We start from the raw sequence: 21,091 nt of genomic DNA on the forward strand, positions 1-21,091 counted from the left end.
CCAACTTGTATGCACTTTGCCTGAAATTCTCTGTAATTGTTTTAATATAAGGAAGTATTAACAGTCCTCAGTCTCACACATCAGGGTCAAGAATTTAAGTTTCATTGTTCCTCTCTGCTCCCTGTTTTCTTCTTGTAGTAGATCTTTCTCACCCATCCTTAACTTTTATCATGCCTTACACACTATTCTTTTACTTTTGGGACCTTTACACACCCCCCCCCCCCCAACTTTTCACATTAAAAAATAAGTGAGCAAGGAACAAGGCAGGCCAAGGCAGGAACACTTTGGCAGCCAGTTTTGCTTTAACAAGCGCCAGGTTATAAATAAAATGTATACCATGCTTTGGCAGTTTTAGGTTTAAATTCCAGTGAGATTGATGCACAAAAATAATTTAGAAAAGTTTTTGATGCTGGTGGAGCTTAAAATTTAAAGCAGCCCTGGTGTTGATAAATTTTATAGCAGTAAATTGCATATTTTAGACATTGGATAGGGGCTTTACTTTTAGAATGTCTACCAAATACCAACATAACCTTCTCTTCTAAATGGTACAAACCTAGAAACCTTGTAAAGCAAACAGAATTTTTTTTACTCCAGGTATAATGCCAAGACTGGAATGTGATGCTTTCAATTCTGGTATCCTTCATGTTTAACTGTTAGAGTGGATGGGCAAAAACACTATTTAAGTGTTGAAGTTGGAGCAGGAAAAAGGGAATATAAAATAAATATACTGTACAGTCATTCAGTACAAAACAAAACTTCAGCTGACCTCTTTTTTTATTTATTTTTTTTTTTTGCTTATAACAAAGTCACTTGTAATGTCCATGCCTATGTCGCAATATCCGCAGTTGGCGTTTATTTGTGTGTGAACTGTGGCTTACTGCTTGTGTTTGGATTATCTGAGGCACACCCTACTCCTTGCATTTTAGTCCTGCCCAACAAGGGTTACTAGCCTGATGGACAGTTCTCCAGTGTACTGGGGACGTGTCCGGGATCGGCCTTATATACCTGCCTATTCCCACCATACCTTGCTGGTTATTTTGTGTCTTGTCTTACCTGTTTATCTAGTTCAGTTTTACCTGTCTCCGTTTGTCTGCCTGTATCTGTACCTGACCTGTATATAATCTGCTTGATCTTGACCTGCGCTGTGTATAATCTGCCTGAAGCCCTGTATATATCTGTTGTTTTGTTCCTGTCTCAGTCCTGTGTTTGTATTCTGTGCACCAGTGTGAACATTGGTCTATTAATGTATTTCAGTTACCTGTCCGCTCCACCATCCAGCAGCTGCCAGATGAAGTAAGCCTTCCCTGTCATCTTGTAGGGTCGCTCAGGGACCGTCAGATAGGTTTACCCTTATCAGGGCAGTTTATTTGCTTTAGGCAGGGCCTTAGCCTGCAGGAACATCGCAGGGTGAGTTCGCCACTGCCTACCTAGTTTGACAGCTAGCGTCAAGCCAGGTTGTGGTTGTGCGGTTGCTGGACAGGTACTGACATCACTTTTATTAAACCTAAGGGTCACGTAGGACACAGAGAAAATGCCGGGGCATGCGGCTTAAAACACAAAGCCGGCCAGTAGTCATAGAGTGAGAATAGTGGTAAAGGAAATAGGCGAGTGCTGTGCTCCCAATTTCTACCACTCTCATACACTTGAATGGGGCAGCAAAGGGCATATTTGATATGTTACTCCATTAATTCTTGTGATCAGTGGTGTCCATTCTCAACAATATGGGGTTCCCAGTAATTTTACCACCATCAATTATATTGTTCTCTCCTATCTTATCGATCAGTTAATAATAAAGATATGAGCAGCATCACCAATCTAAAGAACTAGAACTTGAAACCCCTCTAATCATAGATTTATGTAAAAAAAGAAAATAGATAAAGAAGCCATGTACTCAATTTGGTTCATGCTTCGACCCAGTCATTTAGTCGAAATTGACCCTGATTGAATCCTTCTTTAACTTTACAATATTCCATGCTTCATGGCAGTTCATATGTAGCCTTACATTTTCTACTGTATTTGTCAGAAACTTTAACTCTTTCTAAAGCAGTCATTTCTTTTCTACCCACCAATGTTTAAAACTCATAACTTTTTTTTATCCAGCACATCTATGCAAGTGAAAAAGTTATTATTTGAATGTGATTTAAGCATTTAAGGGCTATGGGCATAAATTGTAGCATGTATAGACAGAAAAGCCCTGGTTAAAGTGTTAAGTGACTGGTTTCTGCTGCAATAGGACCACAAAGAGATGTCTGCTGCGGGCATTTCAGAGCAATTCTATGGTATAGTTAGTGTCCTTAGCTGAAAGCAAACATATAATTTCAGTTGCAGTTCTTTGAGTCAAATCATGCTTAATTTAATTGTTAATATTTCTAATACATTACATTAAACTAAGTTGCTTATTCATAATACAAGAAGCTGGAAAAGTCTCAGTTTACAACTCAATCAACATCAATGCATGATACATATTTGAATGGCATGCACTTGTTGCCTTCAGGCAAAATTATGCTTCTATCTTTCTTGCTATTTCTGATCCTTGAACCTAAGCACAGGGTGTTACAAATCACATTTAGCAACAATTATCTACTGGCATTTCATGAAAGACAAAGTAGCGTGATTAATGAAAAGTGACATTCATTGAACGCTCTGATATTCTGTTCTTCTTTGGTGACTAGGTGACTTTGATACATTAAGAGGTGACTTTTGTTTCTAAGAAGGTTAAAGAGACTTTTCATAGCTGTTTACAAAAATGCAATCTCAAAAGTAGATGGCCATCATCATCATCTCATATATGCCAATTACAAAGATATTTCAATAGAAAATACCAATTAAAATGTATAAAATTTCGACAAAATGATTGGAAATCGTGTCCGTCGTTAACTGAGGAGCAATCTAATGATCTGTCTACCTATCTATTTGTCTATCTATCATCTATCTATCCATCTATGGTATCTATCCATCTATCCATCTATCTATCCATCCATCCATCCATCCATCCATCCATCCATCCATCCATCTATCTATCTATCTATCTATCCATCTATCTTTCAGTTTATTTTTCGTGTTTTTTCTTATACATTACTTATATTCTTTGGCCTTGAGCTAAACTGCAATATTAGTATTTTACTTCAGCTTTCTGATAAATGACACTTCCCAGCATTTTTTTTCTGTGATAAAAGCTATTGTAACGCTGCTGTATTCTGCAGACAGTGCATCGGGTTGCAGAGGCAGGAAATATATTAGGAAAATGAAACCTGCTGTGTAGAAAGGAAGTTTAACTATAATTAGTTGATATCCCAATATCTGATGACATTTGAACAATCGTCATTTTTGCTTCTTATTTTAGCTCTTTTTGAGTACATGACTAATAACCTTCTAGCGGCAAATGCTATATTTTTAATGACGAACATACAGAAAAGTAATTCATAATATTTAAACAAAAAATATTTTCCAGGTTGTTATTTTTTACATTTACTGATTATTTTCAGTAATATGTTTTGAAATTATGTTGAACTAAGCTTTCAATATGTACAGTACCGATGAGACACAACATCAAGCAAATATAGTGCTCTATCTTGCCACTAAAAGTTTGACTCCTCAAGGCACAAACTCAAATTTCTTGTTGCTTTGACCCAGTCATCTAGCCATCAAAATCTACAATGGTCAAAGTTGCCTTACGCTTGACAATTTTCCCTGCTACCAACACATCAACTTCATGACCTGGCTGTTTACTTCTTACTTTACTTGCCAGTGATTTTAAGCCCTTTTCTGGCAGTTATCTTCTTTTTTTGTCTTAATTCTTTTATTGATTTTGCTTACCACAATTTATTTTATGTTGTTGTTAATATAGTTGTATTTCACAACGGTATTTATTGTGTTATATACTATTTTAAGAAACAAAATTGCAGGGTGTAATGGAAGAAACTATTTGATGTTATTGTTTTGGAGGAAATTTTATAGCATCCATAAAAAAACTACAGGCAGTCTCTGGGCTACACACAATATAGGTTTCATGGGTTTGTTCTTAAGTTCAATTTGAAGTTAAGTCGAAACTATATATTTTATAACTGTAGGTCCACACAAAAATTTTTTTGCCCCAGTGACAATTGAAGTTTAAAAATTTTCCGCTGTATTTGAACCAAGGATTATCAATAAAGATTCACCTTACAGCTCATCATTGCATCTATGGACTATAGTAAAGCTTCCAGAGAGCTTCACCAGAGGTCATGGTAGGCAGAGGGACACGTGTTTAATTAGGGGTCATCTGTAAGTCGGGTGTCCTTAAGTAGGGGACCGGCTGTATTGATCAACAAGTTAAGCCCTTGCACTGTTAAACTCTCTGGCACAGTGTAAAAAACCAGCAAGACAAAGCTAAAGTGCATTGTAACGCCATTAGTTGTGTCAATATAAAACTGCAGGCCGGATAAAACTGATATGTGAACAAACTCTTAACTTTAAACAAAAAATTTCCAGGACTTTGAAACCAGAAAGAATCACATGTACTGGGAAGAACTCTACTCACCTCTTTTAAGGTTAAAATGTCTCCAAATAAAATAAGCTAAATGTGTTATATTATTAATGAGATTTTCACAGACTTTGAAGTAAAATGAAACCCTTTAAGTTAGTGTAAAATGCCATCAAACATTTTCTACACTGAAATTTTCCTATAGGATATCAACATTACAACATTACATATCAAGTAAAAGTTATTAACGTTACTGTTAGGTTGATTTAGCAAACCATCACTCAATATTTTTTAAAACTAACCAATATGTGAAGAACAACATATTTTTTTGTACTGAGTATGGTTTAGTGGACCCAAACCACGTTTGGATCTATAACATACATTATGGGTTCTGGTCTGGCAGACAAGCAGAAGTGTTTAGGGTTAAAGGGTTAACAGAGATGATTGGTTCCAGCACAGAAAGTGGGTTTCACCGATGTGTGTTCATGTTTGGTCTCCCGAACCGAGGTTCAAAGTTCAGCAGAACTCTGAGCTACTTTTTTGCCTTTGACCCTGTTTAAGTTTTCTATTAGACATTATGAATCATAGCATAGTGCCATATTTGTGCAAAAATGTAACTCTTTCTTTGTCATTTTATTCTGATGTTTGTAACAACATTAATAATAATGAAGTGCAATGAGTCTGCGGAGCCTTTATAATCACATGTATCAAATAATCCAAAACACTAACCCCGGAGATTGTTTTAAGGTATAATGGCTACAATTATAATACTTGTTCTCAAATCTAATAATGGTTTACATACATAATGAAAATTAATAGTGTATGGAATTTACTTATTCAGGGTATTACTACATATTGACTTGATCAAATCTCAGCAAGTTGATTACCAATGTGATTTTTTAATGTTTTAACAATTTCAACGGAATGGTTTCCAGGGAGTACGCAAGCTATGGTAAATCATAAAATTCATTTTGTTTTGCATCAATTCATTCATCCGTGTTCCGACTAATCACCTCATTTAAAAATTCAATAAACCTAAATACCTGGATTTATGGCGCTTTGTCAGAGTGAGCAAGGGAATATAAGCAGCGCACAACTACATGTCTATTGCAACTTAAAGACCAGCATTGAGTTGAAAACAATTAAAAAGACTCTACAGCAATAATTATATTCACAGTGTTAGCAAATAAAATAAATTAAAACCGATTTAATTTCTGCTGTGGGAGATGGAGAGGAAATACTGAGAGGCTTTAATGCAGACACTTAAGACATTAAAGTAGTGTTAAAGTGAAACTTTAAACAGTCTATAAAGTGTTGCAGCAGCATTAGGAGTTCTTAATTGCAATGAGTGTATATACTGTATGCTGCACAGGGGCATTTTAAGGCGATGCTGCTATGTAACATTTTGTGATGGTTCACTACATTTCTATCTACTGTAGTGTAGATTAAATTAAGTTAAATATCCTAAATGTGTCAACCATGATTGAAAAATAATGGGACAGCTGAGAATTAAACAATATACAGTACACAGTGTAGTTATACTGTTTCCATTATTTCATGTCATTTTACATATATTTCAGCACAGTGTCTGGCCTTCATTATGATAAAAAATAAGTCAGAGCTTAACATAAATTATTATTATTATTATTATTATTGTTTTAATATATGTTATTGAGATACTTTGTGTTTTGGGTAAATGGTATTTATAAACAAAAAAGATGTATCGCTAGATCAGTGATGGTGAACCTTTTAGAGACCAAGTGCCCAAACTCCAACTAAGACCCACTAATTTATCGCAAAGTGCCAACACAGAAATGTAATTAGTGACTCTGTCACATCTTTCATTCATATCAGCACCCTGAAGACACCGATAAAGCAGAAAATAGAAGAAATTTGGATGATCATTGTAGCTTCCCTCCAGGGTCCCATAAACAGGAAGAATTGTCAGGGCCTGAACAGGAGCTACATAATGATAATCCAGATCTATCCACACCTTCCAACTCCTCCAGTAGTCCCAAGTAGCACTGTCACTTTAAAATAGCTCTGTGCACAGCAAGTCCTGGCCTTCCCGGTACTGCAGGAAGATACCTGGAGTCCTCTCTGGTGATGGCCTGAGTGCCCACAGAAAGGGCTCTGAGTGCCACCTCTGGCACCGGTGCCATAGGTTCGCCACCACTGCGCTAGATAGTGGGGAAACAGTACTTTGCAGACATTATACAAAATTAATTTAAATGAAAATATGCGATACAATCAAATGTAGGGTCTACACATACATGCTCATTGGAATGCTCACCCTTGACCATTTATCAGCATGCAACTACATTTACAGCTCCTAGTGTTCACCCTCTATTGAGACAGCCCCATACAAATCAGGTGTCTGGTGCTCTATTATGCTTCAGAAAACTGCCATTGATACCCACAAAAAAGTACAGCATCCATCAAACTCAAGCATTTTAAACCAGGAACAATTACTCATAGGTCAAGGCACCGTGACTGTGGTTATCTTCTTAATGTTTTTATTCATGGCCTCCTTCCTTCTAAAATCAACTCTTAAAATTATATAATAGAATCAGAAGGGCTCTAGAGGGCATTACCAGAGCACCTCAATGCTTCAGCTTCAGAGGCTGTTACACTGTCCAGGAGAACTTTTCCCTCCCAGTCATTTAAGTTCAATAGCATAATTTGTAAAGTTTTCTGCAGAATATACTCTACATCCTAGTAACATTATTTAATACTCCATGCAATGTCCTGGTAAGTCCTGTATTCTTTGGGTCAGTTTGATCACAGAGATGCCAAATCTATGCAGCTTTGTTACTTTGGAAAACAATTTATTTACATTACCATATTCTGGGACTCAGTGCTAACATCAATCATAGGTGTTAATCATTTCAATGGTGATGCACCGCCATCTTGGAGAATATTGTTGGCCTCCCATATTATTATTGGGGGTTGTCAATTTGCTACCATGATAACTGGAAATCTTTGTGAGTAAAATCACCATGTTCTGCCATACAACTCTGTGGCAGTACATGGTAGGAGTGATCAGACCTCCTAAGGTGATTGAACCCAAGGGGGTCAGATTGCTCTTATCTCTATAGAATTCCTGGCTGTCATGGTTTCTGAAATACCTGGCTATCATGGTTTTCTGAAACAATGAGGTATAGCAAAAAACTGATGATTTAGGTAACAAAGCTAATAGACAAAGTTGTTCTACATCCCAAGATATAAAAAATGAAAAAACTTTACAGTTGTTCTTTAAACATTTTTACATTTTTTAAAACATAATAAAACTTATAAAAATTTGTCATCCCCGCGATCATACTGACCCAAAGAATAGATGAGAGGTGCCATTTGCAGTGCACAATGAAGTTAGTAAAAACAGAACCAAAAATGCCACAAATATTTGTCTTTTGGCAATTTCACAGCATTTTTATTTTTTTACAACTTACCAGTACCTGTCAATATCACCCTCAGGGTAGGGTACATAGCAGAAGCACGCACACCCCTGCTACTGTATGTAATCTCTCCCCTGTGTTTGTCACTTGGTTTTTAACAGGAAGTAATGTGGTGAGTGCCAACCTTTTTTACTTCTAAATGATATTGCTAAATATACAGACTGTGTATATGGGTTAGAGAACCCCTGATGGACGTGTGGGGACTTCCCAGCCACACATACATTAGAGTCCAGAATTAGTCCTCGCTCCAAAATAAAGACTTCCTTGACTTCCCTGGCACAAAGCACTTCATAGGTCAATGAATTTTGTCATGTTTATAGATGTCAGTATTGTAAATTTGTATGTCACGTTTCAAAAAAGCCATTTACTATTTGTATGATAAGCACAGCATTTTATATGACCAGTGTGCTTGCATGTATTGGAGGTTGCTAGGTTATTGTGTCTACCCCGGCACTTACATTTAAAGGGGTTATCCGGGTTTAAAAAATTTTTTATGGCCGGACTGGGGAGGGCTAGTTAAACATAATAAACATGTACTTACCTCCCCCGGCGCCGCCGATGTCCCGCGCCGCGGTCCCTTCGATCCGTGCCCCTGTTTGTTTACAGGGGCATGGAAGCCGCGCACAGGGAGCTTCTGGTCCACGATGTGGACGGCTCCTCCCATCCGTCCCTATCTCTGAGCGTTGTAAGCGCTGGGAGATGGTGCGCATGGGAGCTTCCGGACGGCCGGAAGCTCCCTGTGCGCCCTTGTACTGAAACTGGTGCACGGAGAAGACCGGCCTGCGGCGCGGGACATCGGCAGCACCGGAGGAGGTAAGTACATGTTTATTGTGTTTAAATAGCCCTCCCCAGTCCGGCCATAAGAAAGTTTTTAAACCCGGATAACCCCTTTAAGTTATATTTAAGGTCTGTTAAGGACTGATATATAGCAGATGTCTCCAAGTTCGGAACCTAGGTTCATGAGTCACTGCTCACTGAGTCATCAGTTAGATTAGATCTTTCGCACAAGTCTATAAAAATGGTTGTCATTGCACATGTCTGTGATGTTAGTGGTCAGCTGTGGGAATGGAGTGGTCCAATTATTTTGCTCGTGTTCTTCAATGCGATCAAATGTGATTGATATTGCCATTGATTTGTCTAGAAGTACTATATCATGCAACCCTTGACCTAGATGGCGCCACCCCAAAACCAAGGATATTCAAGCCGAAACACATGTCAGGGACGGCGTTTTCTCCAGTAAGGGAGCATGCTTAAGCTGCGAGCATGGGTAAGATGGGTCAGCACACCTTTTCATGTAAATCCGGTCCACTTGGATCATGATAAGTTTTGTGATATTATATATTCTTTATGGTAATTTAGGTGTATGCAACATTGCAATTGCGCATGAATACTATATGGCTTCGGCTACTTGCTCTTAACAGTTTGTAGTATCTCTCTTAAATAATTACGGGATATCTCCCTTTGGGTCCCATCACCTGTGGATTTTTATTAATTTTTTATCATTATATTAAGTATTAATAAAGATTGTAATATTTACTCATGATTACAGCGTATATATTTCTTTGACTTTTTCATCCCATAATTTTGGGATACAATAAGTGATTCATATAGTCTTTTTGTCAAAGATATTTGGTGGGTATTCGCAGGGGATTATATGATCCGTCCTTTAGACAGCAATATTTACTTTTTGTTGTAAAAACAACACTGCAATATTTCCCCTATTCTTTTTGCTTATGAAATTAGGTGAGATTACAGACCGAGAATAGTGCCCCTTTAAATCCTCTTGAATTGATGTTACCAGTACATTTCGTTAAGAAGAACAGTTTGTCCCTTGAAAAAGAAGTCCTCATACAAACATTAAGGGGTTAAAATTCTAATTAGGATAATATAATGTAAACTTTTACTATAATACATAATATAATCAGACTTGTCACAGCTATCTGGCTCATCGTCTTTTATGTTAATTTTTATCTACTCCACGATGCGATCATGCATGTATATCATAGACTTCACACCTGTGGAAATCAAACTATGTTTGCTTGACTGAAACTTTCAGTGCTCCTTGATTTTAGGCATATTACCTCCCTTCCTACAGGTATGATTCTGCTAATGATAAATCTTAAAGACAACTGATCTTAAGCATAAAATTGTTCAAGTCACAAAAGGTCTGAACATATCGTTTAGCCTTTTAATTAAATTCAGAGAAGTAATCAGATGCAAAATGAGGGACGGCTGAGAGCACCGCCGAATAATTTTAGCATTTATACCTATAACTGTCAATCTTTGAAACGCTATTTTAAATATGTCGCGTAAATCATAAGAGCTGCTACTTCTTACAGTGATTCATGTTGGCTGTGTTCTATGATTTACTGTGGAAAGATTCTTTTTCTCTTTCAGGGAATTTCTTGATCTCTTCACTGTGATTAATCTCTCAAGTTTGAACGATCATAGCTTTTTACATGAGTGACTATCACAATATTTCTGAATATAAATTTTTCAAGTTGGTTTTTAACACATATGTTTTTTTAATGTGCTAACAGAAAGACACCCATTAATTTAAAACCCCGCATACACATTTTTATAACAGATTCTCACGATACATTATAAGTCTGTCCTTGCAGAATAAATTACTGCTCGTGTGAATAGACATTGTAGAAAGGAGTAATAAGAAGAATGGAGCTAGCTCTAGGCAAATGTGGAATATAATGGAAATTTTTTTCAATTTGTTGTTTTACTTGTGAATCCAAAGTATTAATGATGTGATCTGGAATGACTTTTGGCAAAGGTGTTGTTGATGTTTAAATGTATATTCAGTTTAAGAATAATACATTTATAAATAGTGTATTTGGATAAAAGAATATACTTTGATTTTACAGTTACATTATAAATGCCAGTTAAATGTTTAACCTCATGTCCATTTGTTTCTCAAGGAAAATGGTAAAAATAAAAAAAAATATTGTTTTGCTGCACAGATTGCCCAACTAGGATTCAGCTGCTGTTTAATAAAGTAATATTAAAGTAGTAAAAGTAGTACTAAAAATTAAAATAAAAATTACTAATATGGCATTATATTAGCAGAATTATTAATATTATTATTGTATATATATATATATATATATATATATATATATATATATATACAGTATATATATATCATTGGGAATTGTGAATACCGTATATACTCGAGTATAAGCCGACCCAAGTATAAGCCGAGACCCCTAATTTTACCACAAAAACCTGGCAAAACCTATTTTTTTTACTCGAGTATAAGCCGAGTTTGGGTTTTCAGCACATTTTTTTGTGCTGAATATCTAGGCTTATACTTGAGTATATATGGTAATTATATTAAAATATGGTGACGTGTTTTTAAGAAAAATTCATTTGGGGCTTGTTTAGTCTGTGAGACTGTGTGTTGGCCATATTTAATTTTGCCTCAGTGAAGTGATACTTATATTTTTTCCACTGTTTGTTTCCAGGCCTCATGGTTTACTTGAACTCTAGGGGGTTTGATAACTTATTCAATATACTGCAATACATCTGTATTGAAATATATTGTTAAAGTACTGCTCATCTTATTGATTCTGCCTCTGAAATTCAGTAATAGATGCAATTGAATGACCGCTGTTATGGAAACTTACCAAATGACTTCGGATATAATAAGAGGGGAGATTCAGATAACCACCAATATGGCGCCAACCATTGCAACCCTGTAGTTTTGGTGCCGCTGTTGAGTTTGCTCACAGCAGTTAATAATATTAAAGTTAATTGATATTTTTACAATGTAATCATATTCTGTAGCAATTTAAAGATCATGGGGGACAGATACAGATAAAATACACCATTACAGAAAATAACTTGGTCAGATAGGACAACAGGAATGAGGACCCTGCTCTAAAGTTTACAGTCTGTGAGGTACTGCATACAGGCTTAACAGCACCACAATATATGGTTATATCTATCATTACAAACAGTGTATGATTTGCAGCAAGAAGGAAGGCTTTACCATACTCAATGAACTTTTTGGTTAAACATGGTTAATAGAGATGAGCGAACATACTCGTCCGAGCTTGATGCTCGGTCGAGCATTAGCGTACTCGAAACTGCTCGTTGCTCGGACGAATACTTCGCCCGCTCGAGAAAATGGCAGCTCCCGCCGTTTTGCTTTTTGGCGTCCAGAAACAGAGCCAATCACAAGCCAGGAGACTCTGCACTCCACCCAGCATGACGTGGTACCCTTACACGTCGATAGCAGTGGTTGGCTGGCCAGATCAGGTGACCCTGCGATAGACTAGCCGCTGCCCGCGCTGCTCGGATCATTCTGTGTCTGGATGCCGCTAGGGAGAGAGCTGCTGCTGGTCAGGGAAAGCGTTAGGCTGTTCTATTAGCTTACTGTTAGGCACGAGTGATTCTACAAGAACCCAACAGCCCTTCTTAGAGCTACAATAACGTTATACTTTTTTTTTTTTTTATTTGCAGCTAGTACCATATTGTGAGGAATTTGCAGGGGGACTTGCTACCGTTGTGTTTAGCTCTTAGTGACACACATATCCACCTCAAACACCAAAGTGGGAAAATTTATTAGGGGTTTGATTTCAATTAGGCACAGTCTGCCATTTACTTTTTATTTTACGTTTATTTTTTCATAACTCAGCGTCATCTCATCTGGCATAGCAGTGTGCTTTCATACTTGGCTAGAAAATAGCCATAGGAGAATCCAAACGGCTTACTTACGCCTACAATAGCGTTATATATTTTATTTCTGGTTGATCTGCTGGTGGCTGTCCTTGCTGCAGTGCATCTACTACCCAATTGTGAGGAATTTGTAGTGAGACTTGCGACCTTTGTGTTTAGCGCTTAGTGACGCACATATCCATCGCAAAGACCGAAGTGTGGAAAATTTATTAGGGGTTGGATTTCAATTAGGCACAGTCTGCCAGTTTCTTTTTATTTTACGTTTATTTTTTCATAACTCAGCTTCATCTCATCAGTGTGCTTTCATACTTGGCTAGAAAATAGCCAAAGGAGAATCCAAACGGCTTACTTACGCCTACAATAGCGTTATATATATTTTATTTCTGGTTGATCTGCTGGTGGCTGTCCTTGCTGCAGTGCATCTACTAGCAAATTGTGAGGAATTTGTAGTGAGACTTGCGACCGCTGTGTTTAGCGCTTAGTGACGCACATATCCATCGCAAAGACCGAAGTGGGAAAATTTATTAGGGGTTGGATTTCAATTAGGCACAGTCTGCCAGTTTCTTTTTATTTTACGTTTATTTTTTCATAACTCAGCGTCATCTCATCAGTGTGCTTTCATACTTGGCTAGAAAATAGCCAAAGGAGAATCCAAACGGCTTACTTACGCCTACAATAGCGTTATATATATTTTATTTCTGGTTGATCTGCTGGTGGCTGTCCTTGCTGCAGTGCATCTACTAGCAAATTGTGAGGAATTTGTAGTGAGACTTGCGACCGCTGTGTTTAGCGATTAGTGACGCACATATCCATCGCAAAGACCGAAGTGGGAAAATTTATTAGGGGTTGGATTTCAATTAGGCACAGTCTGCCAGTTTCTTTTTATTTTACGTTTATTTTTTCATAACTCAGCGTCATCTCATGAGTGTGCTTTCATACTTGGCTAGAAAATAGCCAAAGGAGAATCCAAACGGCTTACTTACGCCTACAATAGCGTTATATATATTTTATTTCTGGTTGATCTGCTGGTGGCTGTCCTTGCTGCAGTGCATCTACTAGCAAATTGTGAGGAATTTGTAGTGAGACTTGCGACCGCTGTGTTTAGCGATTAGTGACGCACATATCCATCGCAAAGACCGAAGTGGGAAAATTTATTAGGGGTTGGATTTCAATTAGGCACAGTCTGCCAGTTTCTTTTTATTTTACGTTTATTTTTTCATAACTCAGCGTCATCTCATCAGTGTGCTTTCATACTTGGCTAGAAAATAGCCAAAGGAGAATCCAAACGGCTTACTTACGCCTACAATAGCGTTATATATATTTTATTTCTGGTTGATCTGCTGGTGGCTGTCCTTGCTGCAGTGCATCTACTAGCAAATTGTGAGGAATTTGTAGTGAGACTTGCGACCGCTGTGTTTAGCGCTTAGTGACGCACATATCCATCGCAAAGACTGAAGTGGGAAAATTTATTAGGGGTTGGATTTCAATTAGGCACAGTCTGCCAGTTTCTTTTTATTTTACGTTTATTTTTTCATAACTCAGCGTCATCTCATCAGTGTGCTTTCATACTTGGCTAGAAAATAGCCAAAGGAGAATCCAAACGGCTTACTTACGCCTACAATAGCGTTATATATATTTCATTTCTGGTTGATCTGCTGGTGGCTGTCCTTGCTGCAGTGCATCTACTAGCAAATTGTGAGGAATTTGTAGTGAGACTTGCGACCGCAGTGTTCAGCGCTTAGTGACGCACATATCCATCGCAAAGACCAAAGTGGGAAAATTTATTAGGGGTTGGATTTCAATTAGGCACAGTCTGCCATTTCCTTTTTATTTTACGTTTATTTTTTCGTAACTCAGCGTCATCTCATCTGGCATAGCAGTGTGCTTTCATACTTGGCTAGAAAATAGCCATAGCAATAGGATAGCATCGTTTGGTTCTAAAAACTAAAAAACACACAAAAAAAAAAAAACACAAAAAAAAGTAAAAAAAAAAATTAAAGTTATAACTTTCATTTTCAAAATGTTTAACCCGAGGGCTAGGGGTAGAGGACGAGGGCGGGGACGTGGGCGTCCAACTACTGCAGGGGTCAGAGGCCGTGGTCCTGGGCGGGTGAGACATCACCTGCTGATGAGGGAGCAGGGGAACGCCGCAGAGCTACACTCCCTAGGTTTATGTCTGAAGTTACTGGGACTCGTGGTAGAGCACTGTTGAGGCCAGAACAGTGCGAGCAGGTGATGTTGTGGATTGCCGACAATACTTCGAGCAATTTGTCTACCAGTCAGTCTTCCACGCAGTCCACCCATGTCACCGAAATCGGCACTCCTCCAGCCCCTGCACCTCAGCCTCCCCCCTCCCAAGAAAATTTGGCATTTGAACCGGCATACTCTGAGGAACTGTTTTCTGGACCCTTCCCACAGTCACAAACCACTTGTCCGGTTGCTGCTGAGCAATTTTCCGATGCCCAGGTTTTCCACCAGTCGCAGTCTGTGGGTGATGATGACCTTCTTGACGTAGTGGAAGAAGTGTGTAAAGAGGTGTCCGACGATGAGGAGACACGGTTGTCAGACAGTGGTGAATTTGTTGTCAGGGCAGGAAGTCCAAGGGGGAAGCAGACTGAGGGATCGGAGGATGATGAGGTGACAGACCCAAGCTGGGTTGAGAGGCCGGGTGAACACAGTGCTTCTGAGACGGAGGAGAGTCCTCGACCAGAACAGGTTGGAAGAGGCAGTGGTGGGGCCAGACGGAGAGGCAGGGCCAGAGCAGGTGCATCAGCGCCAAATGTGTCACGTAGTGAAGCTCCCGTGGCGAGGGCTCCCGTGGCGAGGGCTAGATTTTCAGAAGTCTGGAGGTTCTTTAAGGAAACACCGGATGACCGACGGACTGTGGTGTGCAACATTTGCCAAACCAGGATCAGCAGGGGTTCCACCACTACTAGCTTAACTACCACCAGTATGCGCAGGCATATGAATGCTAAACACCCCACTCAGTGGCACCAAGCCCGTTCACCTCCGGCCGTGCACACCACTGCTCCTTCCCCTGTGTCAGCTGATAGTCAGCCCCCTGCCCAGGACCCTGGCACAAAAACCCCATCGTCGCCTCCACGATCCTCCACAGCATCCACCAGCGTTCAGTTCTCCATACCCCAGACGCTGGAGCGGAAACGGAAATATAGTGCAACCCACCCGCATGCCCAAGCCCTTAATGTCCACATATCCAGATTGCTTAGCCTGGAGATGCTGCCCTATAGGCTAGTAGAGACCGAGGCCTTTCGCAACCTCATGGCGGCGGCCGCCCCTTGGTATTCGGTCCCCAGCCGCCACTACTTTTCCCGATGTGCCGTCCCAGCCCTGCACCAGCACGTGTCAGACAACATCATCCGTGCCCTGACCAACGCCGTTTCTGACAAGGTCCACCTGACCACGGACACGTGGACGAGTGCTGCCGGGCAGGGCCACTATATATCGCTGACGGCACATTGGGTTAACTTGGTGGAGGCTGGGACCGAGTCTGACCCTGCGGCTGGTCATATACTGCCGACGCCAAGGATTGCGGGGCCTACTATGCCTCCTCCTCCTCCCACCCCTCCTCCACCTCCTCCTCCGAACTACCATCCGTGGGCATGGCGCCATCAGTCGGTAGCTCTAGGCACAGCAGCAGTGCCGTCGCTAAGCGACAGCAGGCGGTGCTCAAACTGCTGAGCCTAGGCGATAAAAGGCACACTGCCCAAGAACTATTACAGGGCATCACGGGGCAGACTGATCTGTGGCTGGCACCGCCGAACCTGAAGCCAGGCATGGTTGTGTGTGACAACGGCCGTAACCTGGTGGCGGCTCTGCAACTCGGCAGACTGACACATGTGCCATGCCTGGCCCATGTGTTAAATCTCATAGTTCAGCGTTTCCTCAAGACATACCCCAATCTGTCTGATTTGCTCACGAAGGTGCGCCGCATCTGTGCGCATTTCAGGAAGTCCAGCACAGATGCTGCCACTCTCAGGGCAGCGCAGCACCGCCTCCAACTGCCCGCTCACCGACTGTTGTGCGACGTGCCCACGAGGTGGAATTCAACATTAACCATGTTATCCAGAGTTTACCAGCAGCGCAGAGCGATTGTAGACTGCCAGATGTCAACTTCCACCAGAACTGGTAGTCAGGTCAGTCAGCTTCCTCAAGTCTACAATGAGGAGTGGACGTGGATGTCTGATATCTGTCAGGTGCTGAGTAACTTTGAGGAGTCAACACAGATGGTCAGTGGCGATGCCGCCATCATCAGCCTCACCATCCCGCTGCTTGGCCTGTTGAAAAACTCTCTGATCAGCATGAAGTCGGAAGCTTTGCGCTCGTCACAAGAGACGGGGGAAGAAGATTCCCTTGTTGATAGCCAAAGCACCCTTAGGTCTGTTTCTCAGCGCATATCGGAGGAGGTGGAGGTGGAGGAGGATGAGGAGGAAGAGGAGGAGAATGTTGGCGAGACACAAGAGGGGACCATTGTTGAGTCCTTCACTGTTCAGCGTGTATGGGCAGAAGAAGAGGAGTTGGAGGAGTTGGAGGAGGAGGAAATGGACAGTCAGGCCAGTGAGGGGAGTGAATTCTTACGCGTTGGTACTCTGGCGCATATGGCAGATTTCATGCTAGGCTGCCTATCCCGTGACCCTCGCGTTCAAAGAATTTATTCCAGCACCGATTACTGGGTATTCACTCTCCTGGACCCACGGTACAAGCAAAATCTTTCCACTCTCATTCCTGGAGAGGAAAGGGGTGTGAGAATTCATGAATACCAGCAGGCCCTGGTGCACAAGCTGAAACAGTATTTCCCTTCTGACAGTGCTAGCGGCAGAGTGCGTAGTTCTGCGGGACAAGTAGCGAGGGAGAGTAGGCGAGCAGGCAGCTTGTCCAGCACTGGCAAGGGTACGCTTTACAAGGCTTTTGCCAGCTTTATGTCACCCCAGCAAGACACTGTCACCTGTCCCCAGTCTCGGCAGAGTAGGGCTGATCTTTACAGAAAGATGGTGAGGGAGTACGTAGCTGACCATACCATCGTCCTAAATGATCACACAGCTCCCTACAACTACTGGGTTTCAAAGCTGGACATGTGGCACGAACTGGCGCTGTACGCCTTGGAGGTTCTTGCCTGCCCTGCCGCTAGCGTCTTGTCCGAGCGGGTTTTCAGTGCAGCTGGTGGCATCATCACCGATAAGCGTACACGCCTGTCGACTGACAGCGCTGACAGGCTGACGCTTATTAAGATGAATAAAGCCTGGATTTCTCCTAATTTCCAATCTCCACCAGGTGAAGGAAGCTCAACCTGAATAATTTATGCACTCCTCCTCCTCCTCATTTTCCTCCTTCTCCTCCTCTTTGTACACTAAAGCAGAGGAGACTGGCTATTTTTGACAGGGCCCACTGGCTCTAGCTATAGTACTTTATGCATTTAATTTTTCTGGAGGGCCACCTACCCGGTCCTCTGTTTTAAACAATTTTTGGGAGTGCCACATACAGGCACTCAATCTATTCAATTTTTCTGGAGGGCCACCTACCTGCTCCTCTGGTTTGAAAACTTTTTTGGACTGCCACATACAGGCACTCAATCTATTTCATTTTTCTGGAGGGCCACCTACCTGCTCCTCTGGTTTGAAAACTTTTTTGGACTGCCACATACAGGCACTCATTCTATTCCATTTTTCTGGAGGGCCACCTACCTGCTCCTCTGGTTTGAAAACTTTTTTGGACTGCCACATACAGGCACTCAATCTATTTCATTTTTCTGGAGGGCCACCTACCTGCTCCTCTGGTTTGAAAACTTTTTTGGACTGCCACATACAGGCACTCAATCTATTCCATTTTTCTGGAGGGCCACCTACCTGCTCCTCTGGTTTGAAAACTTTTTTGGACTGCCACATACAGGCACTCAATCTATTTCATTTTTCTGGAGGGCCACCTACCTGCTCCTCTGGTTTGAAAACTTTTTTGGACTGCCACATACAGGCACTATCCAAATTAAATTGTCTCCATAGCAGCCTCCACACGTTGTCTCCATTGCTACCTCCAAAAGTCGTCCATATAGCTGCCTCCATACATCGTCCCCTTTTCAAACGAGGTGTGTCAGGCAGAAAGGGTTGTTTTCATGGATTCCACATCAAAGTTGTTAACTTTGTTGCCACCCTGCTGTGTTATCCACAAAATATACTGGCAAACTTTTACCATTTAGGGATATTATTTCAGCGCTTCTTGCGCATCTGTTTACATTCCCCTCACCCCCCATATCCCAAACTTATAAGAACGCTACTACACTTGACTTGGTGCAGGCTGGGACCGAGTCTGACCCTGGGGCTGGTCATATACTGCCGACGCAGAGGATTGCAGGGCCTACCTTGGTCCAGGTCTCAAAGGCCTACTATACCTCCTCCTCCTCCCACCCCTCCTCCACCTCCTCCTCCTCCGAATTACCATCCGTGGCCATGGCGCCATCAGTCGGTAGCTCTAGGCACAGCAGCAGTGCCGTCGCTAAGCGACAGCAGGCGGTGCTCAAACTGCTGAGCCTAGGCGATAAAAGGCACACCGCCCAAGAGCTATTACAGGGCATTCCACATCAAACTTGTTAACTTTGTCGCCACCCTGCTGTGTAATCCACAAATTATACTGGCAAACTTTTATCATTTACCGATATTATTTCAGCGCTTCTTGCGCATCTGTTTACATTCCCCTCACCCGCCATATCCCAAACTTATAAGAACGCTACTACACTTGATCTTATACAAAAGGTTCTTAGAAGTGCTGTTTGGGGAGTAACCTAGAGACAGGGGCTTGGATTGGCGAAAGCTCGCCTGGAAGCGGAGCGCCAGCTCCATGCCAAGATCCAACTAACATAGTTTTAACTGCAGCACCTTTAATCTACTACTAGTTCACTGCCTCCATAATAATAATAATAATAATCTTTATTTATATAGCGCCATCATATTCCGTAGCGCTTTACAAATCATAGGAAACAAATACAAATGTAATGTAACAGAGCACAACATTTGTATGGAACAACAGGAGTGAGGTCCCTGCTCGCCAGAGCTTACGGTTTATGAAGATGATGGGGTAACACGAGGTAAAAGAATATTTAATGGTCAAGCCATTCTTCTTAGGGAATAGAACAAAATATAATAAATGGAATTGCTGTCGCTTGAACCACTCAGCCGTCATCTTATATACCAGGTCCAGGGTGAATGGGACTGCAGAGAAGTCTGGTGCCTGTTGGTTGCTGGATAACAGATGGGAGGACGACACAGGACGGGTTAGTAGAAGAGTTAAAACTTCATGCAGTTAATGAGTGTTATAGGCTTGCCTAAAGAAATGGGTTTTAACCCCTTAGCGCTCTGCGCCGTAGCTGTACTGCGCTGAGTCCCGCGAATAGCGCTCAGCGCAGTACAGCTACTGCGCAGAGACGATGCCGGTTCAGCGCTGTATAGCAGCCGAACCGGCATCGTTAGCCGCGGGATTTCAACGGTTATCTACCGTTGACATCCCCGGCTAACACCCGCGGTCAGAGTGGGCTCCGATCGCGGGTGTTTAACCCGTTAAATGCCGCGGTCAACGCGACCGCGGCATTTAACATGTCTTCTGGGGGTCTTTACCTCACGATCGCCCCCCCCCCGCACCGCTTTGGGGGGAGGGCGATCGCTGTTTTGGCACCTCTGGGGTCCGATCGGGACCCCAGAGAAGCCTGGAGGGTTTACCTTTAAGATGGCGTCTGTGACGTCATCTTAAAGGCAAAGTGTCAGCCTATGCATCTGCATAGGCTGGCACTGATAATACCCTGCAATACATTAGTATTGCAGAGTATTATCAAGAACAAGCAATCAGATGATTGCTTGTTCATATCCCATGGTGGATCATGTAAAAAAATGTAAAAAAAAATGTTTTTCAATAAAAAATTACTTTATAAATCATTAAAAATGCCCATAAGCCCCAAAACATATAAAGAGACATATAACACTCAAAAAAGTCTAAATCATAACACAAACCCCACATATATAGTATCACCGCGTCCGTAACAATCCATAGAATAAAACTAAATAACTATTGAACCCATATGATGAACGCCGTAAAAAAAAAAAGTTAAAAACCCGCCAAAAATTATGATTTTTACCTATTATATCCCACTAAAAATGCAATAAAAGTAATCAACAAAACATATGTACTCCAGAATGATATTGTTGCATAGAACAACATGTCCCGTAAAAAACAAGCCATCAACCAGCTCTGTAGCCAAAAACGTAACAATGTTATGCCACTTGGAAGACAGCGATGCAAAAATGATAGATTTTTCCCCACATTAGGGTTTTATTTGGCAAATTTAGTAAAACATAAGAAAAAATATTCATGTCTGGTATCCCCGTAATCGTATCAACCCATAGAATAAAGATAACAGAATTATTAGGATATACGGTGAACACAAAAAAAAAAAAGTAAAAAATCCAGTACAGAATTGATGCTT

This window comes from Engystomops pustulosus, chromosome 1 (assembly GCF_040894005.1).
Source record: "Engystomops pustulosus chromosome 1, aEngPut4.maternal, whole genome shotgun sequence".
Taxonomy (NCBI): domain Eukaryota; kingdom Metazoa; phylum Chordata; class Amphibia; order Anura; family Leptodactylidae; genus Engystomops; species Engystomops pustulosus.